This window comes from Macrosteles quadrilineatus, unplaced genomic scaffold (genome assembly GCF_028750875.1).
Source record: "Macrosteles quadrilineatus isolate MER2022 unplaced genomic scaffold, UCM_ALF_1.0 Scaffold_8__2_contigs__length_117827958, whole genome shotgun sequence".
NCBI lineage: Eukaryota > Metazoa > Arthropoda > Insecta > Hemiptera > Cicadellidae > Macrosteles > Macrosteles quadrilineatus.
The window spans coordinates 53,996,768-54,012,607 of record NW_026542601.1 but is presented as its reverse complement, the minus strand read 5'-3'; positions in this window follow the sequence as shown (position 1 = coordinate 54,012,607).

Sequence of the window (15,840 nt, the reverse complement as noted above, 5' to 3'; positions counted from 1 at the left end):
AAATTTAAATAGATAGAATTGAAATTCTTGCATTTAATCTAGAAAGAAATCATAATCAAGAAGCGTCTGTATGGGGCTTACAGACGACAGACAGCACTCGCCTATTCTGCGGATTTTCTTAAAATAAATCAAGTAATGCAGAAATGTTTTTATTTAAGGCTTAGTTTATATTATTTGTCGTTTATGTATCTAAAAGTTTGTATTTTGTTCATGCTATATATTATATATAAAATAAATGTATATTATTTAATTTAATTTTTTTCTCATTTGCAAGTATACCGCTAATTATCACCAAATCGATTGACAAGTTTTTTGATAATATTTTGAGACAAGTTTACAGAACTATACGTTTAGGTTTAAAGTATTAAACAAATCTATTGACGTTTATTGTACTAATGTTTGGTGTAAAATACAATTTAATTTACAAAATAGATAATCATTTTATATTAATATTTTTGTCATTGCTTGTTTTTCAATAACTGAGTTAGGGTTGGAAAGTATACATCATATACTACGAAGGTATAAATCTGAAATTGTACGAATCTGACAACATGGATTATTTTAGCATCTTGCTAAAAACCTCAATATAATCTAAAACGATAAAAAAGTTAATTAACTTTGCTTGAGCGTAATAAAATTATTTACTTTCCTTATCTAGATATAATTGAACCAACCTTAGTATAAGCACCTCAGTATTAACCATTCCATAATTTGGGAAAAGTTGCTTAGAAGAGACGCGCAAAACCACCGAATTATCTGTACTTTACACACAACCTCGAATGTTTTTTTAAACGAAAAATGATAGGTTGGTAGGCCTTATTAAGAAACTAGAAACACACACGTTTTGATACAAATGTAAAAGTGATCCTTCAAATTAAATGTTTATTGAATATAGAAATTAGTTAGATTCAGCAGAGTGCCCGAGAAATGTATGTGGCTTGTAAATTCAGTGGGCAATCTTACTCGATGGCTCCAAAGGGACTGTACATTGTACATGAACGTGACTGTACGTCAAGCAATATGGCGGGAAACGATGAGGAGAGTATTGTTAATTAATAGAGTTATTGGATATTCTTTTTTTAGTATCTCAAATCGTTGGGTAGTATCATTAACACATTTGTTATAAATTTTGAATTACTTGATTCATACGTTAAAATTTCAAATTTACTAGATTGAGGCCTAAATATTTGCATTAGAGTACCTATATTTGTAGATAAGTTGAAAAGGGTTGAATCAAGTATTCTATTACTTATAGAATGGTACTAGAGTATGGTATGTGGAAGTCATTCCAATAACTCTTGTTTTTGTAGCAAAATTGAAAAAGTTGATTCATACAAATATCTTGGTATTGTTTTTGATTCAAAGATGAAATGGTCGGAACATGTTGAATATCTAAAAAATAAATTACGTAAATATATTTATGCATTTAGACAACTTAGTGATATACTCGAGGAGCAAGAAATTAAAATAGCATACTATGCATATGTTCAATCATTGTTATCCTTTGGAATTATTGCTTTTGGTGGTGCTTACAAAACTATCTTGCAACCTGTTTTTGTTGTACAGAAAACAATACTTAAAGTTGCTTTTAAAAAACACTTTAGATATTCAACTGACGACCTTTTTGTAGAAACGGGAGTTTTGACAGTCAGACAGTTATTTTTAAAATTTATTTTAGTTCACATGTACAAAAACTTTGATGATATTTTTATAAAAATTACTCATCCACACAATACGTGCTTTTCTCGAAATGTTGGTATAAATGTTCCACAAACCTTAAAATCATTTTCACATACGAATTGCTTTCACTTAACCCAAATCATTTATCGTAACATGTGTAACAGATATCGAAATGTCAACATTCTAAATTCACCCTCTCTCTCTCTATTTAAGAAGCATGTAGTAGCGTGGCTTGTAGGACTGAGTGCAGAGGACACCGAGGCCGTTATCACGCTGGGCGGACCTGACCGTTAACCCTACACTCCACTACACAACACAATCACTGATACACCACCTTCACTGACTGGCCAACACACCACATTCCACCTCTCCTCTTCAATCTTCACCTGATTTTTATAAATTTCCTCAGTATTGTACAAAGAGTTTTTTTTTATCGTCAATTATTTCCAGAACACTAAAAATTTCAGTTTCAAGCAAGAACATTTTTTTTTTATTTAAATTATACTAATTATTTTTTGTTTTCCTATTCATTTTTTTACCTCCCATCTAAATTAACCTTTTCGCAACTCGAGTCTACGCACAGGCCCTGCCTATGTAGACTTTTTCCTCTGTAAGAACGTATTTTTTTTGCACTTTTTGGCTTTATTTCTACAGAATTTAATTTTTGTTTTGTTATCTAGTTGTAATGTTTGCTGTAGTGTATTTTAAGTAAAAAAAATACAATGTAATTATATGTATATAATTTATTGGAAATAAAATATTATTTCATTCATTCATTCATTCATATTACATTTAGATTTCAAATGCTTTTATTAACACTAACAAACAATCTATACTACTACACTATATTCAACCTAGCTTCAGAATTCCCTCGAACTATTAAAGTTGTACAGTAAAAAAATAATCATAAAAAGTTAAATATTTGTTAGGTCTATACTTGCTTTGCTTCCCATTCATGTTTTTGTTCCCCTTGTATTACAACAAAATTTTCATACACCTAAGTACGATTATTTATTTACTAAGATCCGGGTAAACAGCTGATTTAATAGAACTATTACAATAGAACATTATCGTAACCGTGTGGTAAACACGAAACGTTTACTAAATGTTTACCTTTGTCCATTAAATATGGCAACACAAACAAACAGTAATCTCTGAACGAAACATATGATCACAAATATCAGCTGGGCCGTGCTAACAGCTGATCAGATGTTTACTCATCAGTTCATGTTTTGTCTCTACATACAAAGGTGGTTATATTAATGCTATAACATTCGTGCGTGTTCATTATGGGACAACTGATCTTTATTAACTTATATGAACATACAGCTACTGAATCATATTATGCATGTTTAATAAGCCCGTTTATCTATACACTTAGGTTCGTTATGAACAAATTAATAGTATGTAATTACAAATATACTACTAACTAATATACTAACTAACTATATCATAATAAAAATACATAGTTTGTCATCGTTTTTATAGTTACCTTGACAAAAAAAAAATAATTAAAAAACAATTTAAAAAAATAATTACCGTTTGTAACAACCTTCTACGATGTTACAAATCACGACAGAATTTCTACTTTGTAAGTACTATATGCTACTAAACACACTTAGAACACAAACTGTATATTGTATCACAGAAACGTATGTAGAGTAGGTATCACTACAAAATCAGACCTGGACGGCCTCTTTGGGACTGTACATTGTGTGAAGACGTGACTGTACTTCATACTACACTGGATTGACACACAGATTCTATGGAATTATTCACTGTGTGAAATCGTAGCTGTACGTATGCCCAGCTACACATAACACACACAGACTGTAATTGTAAAAACAGTGATTTGATGTCGACTATACATATTCAGAAGGTGACTATTCTCTGTAAACCCCTTAAAATACTGTTTGAATAAAAGTATGGAATTGGGCACTTTTTGATCATGTTACTTCGTTGTTTAGACACAGCGTTTTAGGTTACGGCGAACTTGCGATGGATCCTTAATCCACCGTAAGTTCAAAAGAATGATGTTTTTATAGAACATTATTAAGGTAGAGTGAAGCGCTGGACCTCCGGTTTGAAGAAAGAGAAATAATTTTATTCATACTTCCCTCTAGCCAGCAGCTAGATATTTCCTCAACTCTATATAAAAACATGAAGCTATTACGGACCAATCTGTGAAGAAAAGAGGTCATGTTTTTCTTTAAGTAAGATATTGTTTGCTTCAAAAACTTAATGCCACTCTGTTTTTCAGGTGAAGTAAAAACGTTTGATAGTGTTTCTGTATTAGTTTTAAGTTCCATAACGTTTAATTATTGGATAAATGTTTGGAAAATATTTTTAATGATAGTTCTAATCTTATAAGTGCAATAATATTAATTTCCTCACAAGTCTTCAAGGAAGATACAGTAGTGATTCTAAAATAAATGAACAACATTGTTGGTCAAATACAGGTATATTTTAATCACAAGTTGAATATAAATTACATTTTTAGAAAGTACGTACCTGTAGTATCAAGCTATTTTTATGTAAGAAAAACATTCACTATGTGGGCCTCGGTCCACATGCAATAAGTCAATCCTATATTTGAGTTTTGACCAAACTCTCCAAAGAGCATGTTGAGTAGGTTGATTTACTCTATTTTTCTCTCAAAACTGCATCGACAATCCTTTATCTTAGCTGAAAGAGGTTTTATGGACAGGCATTTTTAACACTTTGTCTTTCTAATAACACCACATATAGAAATCACAAGGAATTTAATCTGAGCTACGTGGAGGACATCACAACTTTGGGATTGTTGATGTCAGTTGCACGCCCATCCAGGCAGGGTTTGGAAGATTTTCACCAACCCTTACGTTAATGGCGACAATTGCTTGCATGAAAACATATTCAGCATAACTGACTAATCTTATTTCCCTTGTAACTTTTTTCGAATATAAATGTATTGTATAAAAATATTATACTATTAACATTATACAAATCGAATAAGTGTAAATTCCTTTGACAACCGTATTATAGACTTCATGTCATTAGGTTATTTACTATAACTGGTCCTAAATTCACGCAAAAAAAAAAAAAAAAATGATCAAATATTTTCAAGTTAAAGCACACAAAAAGATTTCTCTTAAGAAATGCTTGAATGTGCATGTCTGGGCATGGCAGATCATACAATGGTATGCGTACATATTACTCTGTTACTAAACAAGGAAAATACAATCACTAATCTTCATTTAACATAGGCATTGCTTGATTATAGAGAAAAAAACTGTGTTTCGGTGCGTATTACCAAGCGCCGTCTAAAATTATATGTAATTAATTACCGTACCAATTTTGGAAAAATGCTGAAATAAAATGTAAAACTGTTATATTGTACCTGTAATGGACCATCTGTGTTTAACAACACACTATTAAACCAGTCTTTTCCTACCTGATTACCTGCAAAAACCTCTAACCGCTCCCGAACTTTTCCATGCAAAACAGGCCCATGTAGTATAAAATAAACCCTTGCCCTGTATAGGATATTAAATTAACCTCATCATGTAGTACTGCTTTAGAAACTTTTACCATTGACTTATTGACCCTAAGCTATACATTTCATCTACATGGATCAGCTAAGGTTAAACATCGTTCAAGTTAGAACGTGCATTAAGTGAGTCACTCACAGATGGCGCTGCTGTCAATATTACATTTTCTCTAATATGTTTAAACTTTGATAATTTATGTGACATAATGTTTTAGTTTGTGGAAAGTTTTATCTCTTTAAGTTTTGCCCTATTAAAAATCTATTAGATTGAAGCCAGTAATTTACATCATAGCTCATCACTAAGTTGTATCAACCCAAATACGTAAATTTTAATTATAAAAAACAAAATAACTTTGACATTGATATGGAATGCATATTTCTTTTAGTAGGCAAACATTTCATTGTGTATTTTTGGTATATGAAAACATTGGCGTAATAAAAAATGTGGATAGTTTATAATGCCATTGTTATTATAAATATAAAGGGTAAATAATTTCAAATACATCGTCAGGTGTGTAAACGTAATAAGTTCCCACTACCTCAACTACATCATTAATCTCTTACAGGACGACAAAGAAACCCACCTGCCGCATGATGAATCTGTGGTGAAATAAGTTGGATCAAGAGAAATGCTTACAAGATGTTGGTAGGAATGTTTTTTAAACATAATATTTATAATATAATTATTTGCATAAGGTATTCAATTAAAAGGTATTATTTTTGTTGACTGTGTCAGTAATGCGAGTTTATTTACGTTGGTTTTTAATGTTTTAGGAAGAGAAAACTGTGAATGAATTGTTGAATAACTAGCACCATTACTTGAACATGATAACATATTTTAGACGGTCGTTTATATGATAATTGTTTTTACAAAAACCTGCTGAAAATCATACATGTGTATACTATATATTTTAAACCACCCAAAAACGGGTCGCCGGAATTTTATCCCCCTGGAATTTTACCCCCTGGGCAAAGCTGACGTCACTATGACGTAGTAACCTGAGTGGCCAAAAGTTTGTTCGCGGCCGGAATTTTACCCCCGCGGATTTGGAAGTCTAATGAAAATAGTCAGAGCGTGATTAATTAGATTAGCGATAAAAACCGGAATTTTACCCCCCGTCCATATAACTAGCGTTTAGGCAACTGAAGATGTACGGGCAGGATTTTTACCCCTGGAATTTTACCCCCCGGAATTTTACCCCCGGAATTTTACCCCCCGGAATTTTACCCCCCGAAATTTTACCCCCCGGAATTTTACCCCCCTGGCTGATTTTAGAAATTGAATGATTGATTTTCTTATTTCTTTTTTTAATTAATTGTAAACATTTCATTATTTAGTAGCCTATCTTTATTTATTTATTTTGTAATCTCAACTAAGTAAACAGAATTCGCTGTTTTATTTTGATCATATTAACCAACAGTTGGCTTCAAAGATCGAATCCTGACACTCGAATCTCAAAATTAATATTAAAACCCTGTTCGATTAGTTAACGTTACATATAAATTAAGATAGGCTACTTAATAATAAAATGTTTACCATTAAATTAAAACTGAATTACGATAATTAATCATTCTCACTAATTTATATCTGGTCAGGGGGTAAAATTCCGGGGGGTAAAATTCCGTGGGGTAAAATTCCGGGGGGTAAAAATCCGGGCCGTATATTCTAGGTTTTATAATTTGATGTGTTCTGATTAAACTCACAACCGTGAAAATATATGTTTAATTCCGCGTTTAATCCATCGAGCTGATGTCGCGAAACTCAAAAGTTCGCGGCCGGAATTTTACCCCCTGGTTTGTGACGTCACGTTTGCCCAGGGGGTAAAATTCCAGGGGGATAAAAATCCGCTACCCCCCAAAAACTAAGAAACACCGAGCAATGATTGATTGGTCCTTTGGTACCAAAATCATTGTTATCAATATTATACAATTATAATACAGTAAATATAAATAAACACCTTAATATGTAAATATCTAAAATACCTAACAGTATTTTAAAATTACTAGCAACATATTTCCTATTATAATTGATTTTTGTAATTGACTATACATCATTGTAGATTTTACTTCTTTAGTTCATTAGCATTGACACAGAACTTGAGATCTGTAAACGTCTTACACAGTAATAAGGTTATGACAAGTAATAGTTTAGTAGCATAATATTTACTTTGCAGTAAGTATATGCTATAAAATATTTATTTTGAAAACCCAACACTTTTAATCTTATACATACATCGGTTTTTAATCGTCAATTTGTTTTTGGTTAAACAATAAATGCACGTATTTGCAAAAATTGTAATCTCTTCCTTAAATATGATTGCGCATCATATACCCTTTAGCTTAAGGCATATCACACATTCGCAGAACTTAAACATTTGGAAGAAATATGCCTCTCATACATTGAGTTGCCTAAACACAGAGGCTTTGAAAATATGACGTCCCGTTTATTTGACGTCATGTTTATGCTATGGAAACCCTCCTCGAGGATGCTCGCATTTTGTTTGGATAATATGTCTTTTTTTGTGATTATTTTATGCAAGGTTTAATAATAACTATAATAATAATAATAATAATAATAATAATTGAATATCGAGTAAGGAAGTTTTTACATTTAAAACACATTTTTAATCAGCTACAAACACGGCTCACAAATCTACCATGTGACGTAATAATTCTCAAAGTAGGAAGAAATATCAATCTAAATTCCTAAATAAGTTAAGTTGGTAGTGTTAGCTAATTAATTGTGAGTTTAAAATTAAACTATAATACGGCATGAGAGTTGGGAATAAGTGGCTCATTTAGAGTGAGTAGAGTGATAAAGGGGTGGTTTATTATCATTAAAGTTTAAATTTTAATCGAAATTACGTTTTAAGGATTGGCAAAGAAAGCTTCCATAGTGGGAAACGTAGGAATTTGTTGCTCTTCACCTTTTAGAACGTTACTCGATGAATTAATTTTGACATTTTAGGATTAAAAAACTATTTATTTTGAAAAAAAAGTCAAAATATTTATTGCAATAGTTTCTTTTGCTGTCTTGGAGTAAACATTCAAGTAGAACGAATCTTGAAGTATTGAGACACAAAGAAAACTTTTACTTAGATAAGATGGCAGTCAATATCTAAGAACATTTAATATGTAGCAGTTATCGGTGGCAACAACAGAGCGATTTTTGCGGCGCCAAAAAGACTGAAGTGAGTGAATGACTATAATTTATGAAACGTATTTCGATTTCACCCTTTACTCATCTAAATGGAATATCAATAAATGTTTACCAAGTAAAATATTCTAACTAATATTTACATAATACTACATCATTATCAAGTAGCTTTGAATACCTGGAATCATCCCCCCCATGTTAGGCTAAGTAAAACCTTGAATTGTCATTTGTATCAACAGTTGCAGTTATACAATAAGTTACCACTAGAATTAAGAAATCTCAATTATGTCAAATTTTAGTCAGCAATCTCTGTTACTCCTTAAAGCAAATGCCTTTTTCTCCACCAAAGATCATTTAGATTGTAAAACTTTTGTTTAATGTTTACAAAACGATGACTGTATTATAGTATAAATGTGTTGAAACTGTACTGACCTTTCCTATTGCAATGTATATTGTTTAACGGAATAGATAATAGTTTTTTGTCTATTTTATTTGTTATCATAATTTTACGCAATATAGAATTACTTCTAAATCCACTCTTGCTAAAAGATTGCTAAACCATGTACCAATGTAAAAGTAATATTTCCTTGATAACTCATTAACCTGCAAGAAAATTCACGAAAACTAGTATTCTTGTTTAGGTACGTGATCACAAAATACAAACCATTATGTAATTTTAACATTCAAGTACTCCTCGCAAAACCAAGGTATATTTAGTTTACAAAGTAGATTAAGATCATTTGAAAAGCAACACTTATGTAATAATGTTTCACAAATTTTGTGTATTTGTTAACCAAACATGAACTAAATGTGTTACTTGCACACTTCTGAATTTAGCATAGAGGATTCATTTGTTGTCGATTTTATATTTTATTTTTCATTCCAGGATCAAAACCCAATAAGCAAGATGTATTTGGTTCGTCAGTTTGAAACGGGTTGTCACTCACAATCGTGTAGTATGTGTCATGGTAAAATGAATTTTAAGTTTTATTTTTGTCACAACAATTCTAATACGAGTTATTTTACGAATTTTTACTACTATCTGACAAAAATATACCTCTGTTATCTTACCGTTGTACATACCGATATGTAATTTTTACAATAGGTACTAGAACACTTGTTGCTAGAATTCGAGCAATTGCAAAGTATTACAGGCGTTATTTCAAAACTAATAATAGTTTCAATTTCCGATTACTTAAAAGAGTCAACTCACAAAGATAATGTAATCAATCACTCCACACTCCAGTTATCGAAACTGGAAACGAACTCACTCTGAAAACGAACGCTCTTGTGTGTATCAATGGTTTACTATGAACAGCTGTAATTAATACAAATTATTAGTCTGGTTAAGTAAACAAAATATGTTCTTCATAAGAAATACATTGGGATTTTGATGGCCTCTGGGGCGAAGCCCAATGACTTTTATTACAGGAATTGGTGAAAGGGGGCGTATAAACAAAAAATACTTAATTTTGACACATTGTTTGTAAACATCTGTCCATTATTAACGGAGGAGTAGTGTTTCGTAGAATATTATATATAAGGATAATGCTAGCAACATAACTTTGACCCAACCACTTTTTACCTATTTATTCGGTACTTACGTATTATATTGACTACACCTAATACTTATAACCTAACCTAACTTAGGTAAGGTTATATTGTTATTTAAATTAATTATTTAAACTAATTAAAATCTATTTTGGATGTCAATTCATCGCTGTGGCCGTTATACAGTAATTCGAAAGTACCATTTCATGCATTTCTCACTATATTTTTATTATTGTACTAATTTTGTAAACTGTCCTTGCATATCTTTGTAAATATCCTAGGACAGCCTTGTTTATTTTAAAAGGGGTTTCTTGAATCTATATTTTAATACAAATAAAAACGAAGGCACAGACTGGGCTAAATCAGCTCTTATTTCTTTTGGATGTAGAGAGAGGATTTCATTCGCAGGATCAGTGATTCTCAACCGTTGATCCTTCAATACAGTTATCCTTTCTAAAGATCCTTTCATTTCTACCCTTGAAACCCAGACATTGGTTCACCTCACCAACTCCACCTTTGATATTTCGTCAATAAACATATAAATTGCAGCATAACACAAAGAGTAATCTATGCCATTCCCACACTATTCTTTAAGTTTTTCCTCCCTATCAAAATTATGGCATTTTTAAGATTACTACAAATATATGGTATACAGAACATAATATGTTCCACATTATGGTAAAATAATGGTATTTGATTAACGTTCTTATTCTTCAACTGGCTACAACTTTTAATTAGGAAATGAAATTCCAATGTACCTACCTATACATGATTTAACTTTAAAATTTTCCGGAAGAAATAATTAAATTATATTGACATCAAAATATGTTTTAAGGATAACACACTACTTACCCAGTTTTTATAATATAAAAACTATTATAGAATGGATACTGTTTTGGAGCCTTAAAGCTACTTATAAAAATTGATTACCATCATTGTTAACACTAGAAGTATGTGTTTTTATAAACGTAATTAAAGCTAACTAAATAAATTGATATTCACACTGACCTTATTACGCCAAAAATAACCCCACCTCAGCCAACCTGCAGAGTAAGTGAATTTATATTTCTTTGATCGGATCATAACTTCCAAAAACTTAATAGATATAATAAAATAATAGTAATATTTATTCCCCATTTTAACGACATTAGATTTGACGAGTCCCTTAGGTGTGTGTGCTGATACGCGGAAGGGAAAAAGTAGTTTTATTAAATGCTAGTAGTAGAGGCTGGAATAGAAAAAAATTGGCAAATGTTATCCAAATATTTTTACAAACAAGCTAACATCAAAATATTACTGTTTCTTTTTCCCAATAAGATTAACATGGGAATATTAAATGTATACTTTTTTGGAATGTCTCCGTAACTTTTGTACATTATGCCAATATTTGTTTTTAAGCTCTATGTGTTGTTTGTAATGAAAATTTGACATTTCCATCCTGAATAGGGTAAAAATAAAATAAAACTCCAAAACCTTATAACACGTAGTTTCCATGACCCTTGATTAATGATTCTAAGATCTTGTTGGTTCATGAATCCATCCGTCTACGGTAGTGGATTTCTTTCCTAAAGGCAAGGAATTCAATGATTCTCTTCCGGCTAGAAATGTTTAGAAATAGCTTTATCTTCATTAGGGAAAAGGAAAACCAGTAATTGAATTTCTACTATCAAACAAAATTCAATAATAGTATCCAAGTTAATGGTTAACGAACTCATTTATAAGTTTTGGCCACAGGGTGAGTTGTATTTCATCACTAGATTTTCTCATTAGCCATTTGTAATCAAGTTCAAAGTTAAAAGTAAAAGCACTGGCTGAACCAATAATAAAGGTAATGAAACAAAGACAATGTTCTAGTCACGTATTGCTGGCCTTTGAATAATCAGGATTGTCCCCATTTTACGTGATCAGAAACTGATTTATGTGTCGCAGGTAACCATAGTGATAATAATAGGTTCGAACAAAGTTGATGAGAAAGACTAATAATTTGCTAACGTGTATAAGATTTCTTTGCTCTGTGTTCGTTACGTGGAAATAGCCTATATACGAGTAGCCTATATACCCATAGCTAAGATTTAATTTTTAGTTGTAAAAAGACGATTAAATAAAATAGGTTTAGAAGTGAATGGGACAAAGGCTTAAAAGGTGATTCTAAATTTTTCCGTTGATGACGCGGCTCTTGTGAATAAAGTTTATCATCACAATCACCTCAAATATATATCTTTGAACACAATGTGACGTAGGCCTACTTGTAGTACTCTAACTACAAACGTAGCTCTCTAACTTTTGGTATTAACCAAAAGAAATATTTCGCCCATGTAATCCATAAAGTATTCTAATATTGTAGATTGTTCAAATACAACAACTCATAAATAATACAAAAACTCTCATGGAGTCAAAATAGAAATAGTAAAACTACAATAAACGGTTAATTATTAAAAAGAGAGAGAGTGAGGGGGGGAGAGAGAGGGAGAGAGAGAGAGAGAGAGAGAGAGAGAGAGAGAGAAAAGAACGTTATCTAAAATATGAGAAAGGCCATAATACAAATACCTGTTTTGTTTGGCTAAAAAGGTATAGTATTGTAAAGTAAAAAATAATTTTTCCAATTTGATAAAAAAATCTCCATCAGTAATTATTAATTTAAAAGACGTAAGGTTCCTTTTTTAAATTAAGTTATTTAATTTGTTTACGCATTAGATTTTTATCTCAGAACAAATGAGATATAAGACGTTTTTATTTGAATGATCAGCGTTCAATCAGTAGATCGTAGTTTTTGTAACAGCGTTCAGTCGAATGTAAATCAAATCCCACATCACAGTGTTCTTTCACTTATGACAAGCCTTTGTTTTATACCTACCACTTACTAAGAGATTTCCTGTTTGATTTACGTTACGTACTATGTTTAAGTAGTCCAGGTGTATATGATTGTGGCGACTAGCGCCACGTCTTGGGAAGTGCCTGCTCGCTGGGAGCATATACTTCCGGTCAGCTGTGGGTCCAAGCCCTGGTAGCTCAGCTACCTGTAGACGTCAACGTCGTTCCCGGGGGTTATTCGTTGATCTGGGGGCGGAGCTGCGGAACATCCTCAGCGACCAGGTCCCTGATATGTTCCCACGGAGAAACATCCGCCGTCTCTTCAAGTCTCGCTCGAAGGCCGTCGACGAAGTCTCCTAGAGTTGTCACTGCTGTGGAGTCCCTGATGACGGAGTTCCTCACGTACCAGGGTGAAACTGTCGCCTGCCGAAGAGCCTTGCTCTGGACGACGAGCAGCCTCCGTCTAGCGGTTCTGCAGGTGAGGTGGTACCATGCAGGGGCTGCGTACGTGAGGACAGGCCGAAGCAGGGCTGTGTAGAGTCGAACTCTTGCAGCCGTCGACAACTTCCGTGACCTGAGCAGCGGGCGGATGGCGCCAAGACCTTTCCTGGCGAGGTCGCAGACCCTCTCGACGTGGGGAGTCAGGGTGAGTCGCTGATCCAGCAGGACGCCGAGGTACTTCACCCGGCGCTTCCATGGGATGTCGGTCCCGTCTAGGTGGAGGTGTTGACCATCGTCCTGCCTCCTCGACCTCGTGAAGGATATGGCCTCACTCTTGTCAGCGTTGACTTTGACTCGCCACTTCGTCAGCCACGGCAGCAACAGGTCCAGCTATCGCTGGACATACACCCTGGACATCCTCAGGTTGGCGGAGGTGGCAGTGAAGAGCGCATCATCTGCATAGAGCGAGAGTTGCACTCTTGGCGCCAGGGGTATGTCGTTGGTGTACCACAGGTAGAGTATCGGCCCGAGAACCGACCCCTGTGGCACACCCGAAGAGACTGGCCGTGGTGTGGAAGTCGCCCGTCCAACGGAGACCCTGAAGCGGCGAGCGGTCAGGTAGCTCTTGACGAGCCTGTAGATCGAGCCGGGTAGAGGGGAGGACGCCAGCTTGTAGAGAAGCCCCTCGTGCCAGACCCGGTCGAAGGCTTTACTCACGTCGATCAGGACTGAGGTCGAGTGGTGCTTCCGTTCCATCGCTCCAGCGATGGTGTTGAGGACCCGCCGCAGCTGGAGGGTGGTGGAGTGGCCCCGCCTGAAGCCGTACTGCTCAGTCCTGATCGAAGAGAAGAACTCCTCGGGGAATCTCGCCAGGATGATCCGCTCCAGCATCTTGGAGAGCACAGGCAGGAGGGAGATCGGCCTGTGGTTCTCGGGGAAGATGTGGTCCTTGCCGGGCTTGGGGATGAGGATGACGTTCGCAAACTTCCAGGTGTCGGGGAAGTGGGCCAGCCTCACGCAGGAGTTGAAGAGGCAGGTGATCACGACAATCACCCAAGCCGGCAGGTTCTTCAGTGCTGGAGTCCCGAGGGAGTCCGGTCCAGGGGCCTTCTTCGGACGGAGTCGAGCGATGTGGCCCTTCACCTCGCTGACGGTCACGTGGGGGATGTCTTCTTCGTCAGAGTCCGGCTCGTAGGTCTCTACGAAGTCGTCTACAACCTCGCAGAAGTCCTCGTCGTAGACGTCTGGGTGTGGGGAAAATTGGTCTTCCAGCGAGTCTGCGAAGGTCTCTGCACGGTCTTCGTGCCGCGCAGAGCCTTGGCGATCTTCCAGATGCCGTCGTTGGTGTCAGCCTGGCCCTCGACGAAGTCCTCCCACTCCTGGGACCGATGCTCAGCCAGCAGTCGGGAGCACCTCCTAGCCTGACGGTTGAAGTCCGCCTTCGCTCGAGGGCAGCGGGACTGCTGGTACGCCCTCCTCAGGCGACGTCGCAGGGTGATCTCCTCCCGCAGCCCCTGGGGAAGTGGCGGGGGAGCCCTCGGGTCAACTTCAGAGCTGGCGGCAACCACAGTGTCCTGCAGCAGCGTCGTCAGGCCCAGGACTTGCTGGTCGAGCTCCTCCGTGGTCGCAGGCGGCGGGGGAGGCGGCTGAGGGGCGTTGGCCAGGAGGTTGGCGAACTTCGCCCAGTTCACTCTCTTCCTGCGGGTTGGAGGACGGTCGGGGACACCTCCCTGCGGCAGGTCGATGATCACCGGGACGTAGTGGTCCCGATCGGGTAGTGGTGTAAATGGGAGGTTGGGGTTCCCCCCGTCAGCGTGCTGACGGTCCCCTTCCTCCTGGCTATCGATGGCGGGTTCTGCCTGTCAGGGATTAGATAGGTCCCGAGTGTTGCTTGCACTAAATGCGTCGGGGCGCTCTGCCATGGACCTCTAGGTCCTGACCTAGTGGAACCCAGGTGGAGTGACGCTTAAACAAGCAGCCGGAATCCCTGGTTAGGATTGAGGGGCAACCCTCCTTCCGAAGGGTCTGCTTCGGCAGCCGGCGAGCCTGATGACCTTAAGTCATCCGCCCATGATGTGCTAAAGGTTGATGCGTAAGCTTCGGCCTACATCATGGGGCCCGGGTATGTCCTAAAGGATAGGTACCGGGTATGCAGTCAGGGGGCTTCGGCTCTCATGACAAATAATGTAATGTAATAATGTAATGTAATCACCGGGACGTACATCTCTAACCTCTACATCTCTAACCTACCTGTGTCTGTGGTTCTTTGGGCTTCGGCCTGCTTGTTGTGTGCGACCAGCATTCAGTGTGGCAAATCCTCGACTTTGGAAGTAGCCTTTCCTGGAGGTGAAAACGGGCAAGTACCCGTAGCTCACGGGGACACTCAAGGGCAACGTAACTTTCCGCAGAGTGAGGGTAACGGTTTGTAGGCACTTATGCAAACCAATCCCTGTCTCTGAGCACGGACGGTATGGTTATCTTGAGTGTGGGGGGTTTTTCCCGGAACCTCAATTGAGTCAAGGGTGTCGCCACCTCTGGTGGATAGGTTCATCCGGGTGGGTCCCACTTCTATACCTGCCTCCTTTTGGGAAACCCTGATGGCCTGGCAGTGATGTTGGGTCTGACGGGCAAACGAAGTAGATCGGGTGCTGGGTCCGAGCCCGCCAGGGGT